The 2,271-nt window shown below is 49.4% G+C and overlaps 1 pseudogene; it reads right to left on the reverse strand.

Moving 5' to 3' along the window:
- Nucleotides 1-1,358: 1,358 nt before the first annotated feature.
- Nucleotides 1,359-1,950, reverse strand: LOC105808584 (annotated as a pseudogene).
- Between the last annotated feature and the right edge of the window lie 321 nt (nucleotides 1,951-2,271).

Below are 2,271 nucleotides of genomic sequence, written 5' to 3' on the forward strand. Positions count from 1 at the left end.
GACCCTGCCCCCAGGCCATTTCTCCTTCCAGGCAAAGTGGACAATGAAACGTACTGCTTACAGTTCTGCCTGCTGAGGAATTTCCTTGTCCACTGTCTTTTGGGGCCATATAATTATTTCTTGCTGTTTTAGAATCTGCCGTCTGAAAACCAGGCTCTGACATACTTTTTTCTTTACAGTGGAGCCTTGTCACAATCATTCACATAGACATGAATATTGTACTGGTCTGGGTCTATTCCAGCAGGTCTATTCTTGTCCTGTCTCCCAAACCTTTTATTCCGAAGCCTCTCATCTTGTCTCCTTCAGTAACCACATCTGTGATTCAGTGTTGATCCTGATTTCAAGACACTGCCCCTTCGAGACAAAGTGGAAACCACATGCCCTGCTGCAAGTTCTGCCGCCAGGAGGGTTTCCTTTCTCTGCTCTCTTTCAGGATCACCTTGAGCAGGGTGCTCAGGCCACGACAGTCCATTTCTGGCTCATACCAGTGTACTATATAGAGCCACACATAAAGCAATTCCATTTTTTCCTTCCCTGTCACCTGGGTTGAAGTCGCTGGGGCAGTGTGCAGCAATGGGCACACTGGGAGTAAGAACAACCTGCTCATTGTGCTTTCAGGGCTGTTTGGGACACGTTCTATGTGGACCATTTCCGCCGGGGAACTGCTCAGCAGTAGCAGTCAGAAAACAAATTGCAAGGTCACCCGGTGCTCTGTGGTCAAGTGTGCAGTCCACCTGAACCCAGTAAGAATCCAGGAGTTATTTCTAAAAAAAAAAAAAAATACTCATTATGATTGAGGCACCACTTTGCCTGCAAACCCTGAGGGTCTCTACAGTGATCCCTCGACCAATGTTTGCAATAGGCTCCACGTGGCATCCTCATTTCCCTCAGGCACTTTGAGGCACAGATCTGTTCAGTCACCAGGGGCAAAAGGCTGAGCCACTCGCATTGTAGCCTGGACCAGCTGGAGAGGCCTGTCTTGTCCTCTCTTATTCTATGCCTTACTCAAAGCTGGAAACTGGCCAGTGGATAGGAGCAGAGTACCCAGTAACGTATGTTCCCTCCAACATCCAAAGAGATCTACCAAGCATTGGGCTTTCTTTCTCGAGGAAGCAAGTCTAAAATGCAGCAACCTGTCCTTTGCTTTGGAGGGAATGTCCCGATGTGTCTCAGACCATGTGACTTCCAGAATCTTAATGAAGTGGCAGGCTGCTGTATTTTCATTGATTTATCTCCTGCCCTTTGACACCTGCTGTCTTCTACTTTTTGGGTTCTGTCAGTATAGTGCCACCAATGTAGTGGGACAGTGTGACAGCCTGTGGGATGGAATCACAAACACTTGGATTGACTCTTGACCTTTATTTCTTGGTCTCTTCCTCCTTGGACAGAGTCTTAATGAGCTCCTTCTCGGCCTGGTGGGGGTCTTCACGGCACCTGTGCTTTCTTGGTCTTGGACCTGCGGGCCCCAGTGTGGTCAGCCAGGAGCTCCCGGCAGGCCTCGTCTGCCTTCAGCTTATGGATGTGCTCCGCGAGAATCCGCTTGTTTTTGGACACATCCCCTTCACCTTCAGGTATAGGCTGTGGTACCCCTGGCGGTCAATCTTCTTGGATTCATGGTATCTTCTGAGCAGCTGGCGCGGAATCCTTCTCCTCACTCAGGTCGCCTTCTCCCACGTTCGAGCATTGGAGCATTGGCTGTACCCTTTTACTCACCTGTGTCCATATGCCTGCTCTTCTGGAGAGCCAAGGTGTTTTTCCAGCATTGAACCTGGGAATGGACAGTCACGGGCTTGTGGATGATCAGCCCCCTCTTTCATTTGCTTCTGGATGTGCTGACAGGAGTCGGAGTTGACGATTTCTTTGATCTCGTTGGGATCCAACCAGACCTTGTTTTTGCCAGCAGAGGGCGCTGGAGGCAAGCCTCCTCTGAAACCTGCGCATACTCGTGGCTGCGGCCACAGCAGTGAAAAGGCTATGCTTTCTCTTAGCCAGTGATCTGTGCACCTGTGAATTGAGTCACATGTGGGAACTGAATGAGATAAAGATTGTCTATGGTGTCAGGATAGACCTCTGTTCCCTGGGCGTGGGGGTATTTTTGTTGTTTCTGTTATTGTTATCAAAATGAAGTGGGAGTTTCGCAGGCTGCCCATTATCACTTGTTTCCAAGGAGTTCTGTAGGTCACACCGCTCTGATTTCATGTCAGCCCTGCAGATTTGGTAACCCTCTTCCCTTTGTATTTAATGAGTAACTGCCACCATCTGGCCTCTGCC

This window comes from Propithecus coquereli, unplaced genomic scaffold (assembly GCF_000956105.1).
Source record: "Propithecus coquereli isolate 6110/MARCELLA unplaced genomic scaffold, Pcoq_1.0 Scaffold178, whole genome shotgun sequence".
NCBI lineage: Eukaryota > Metazoa > Chordata > Mammalia > Primates > Indriidae > Propithecus > Propithecus coquereli.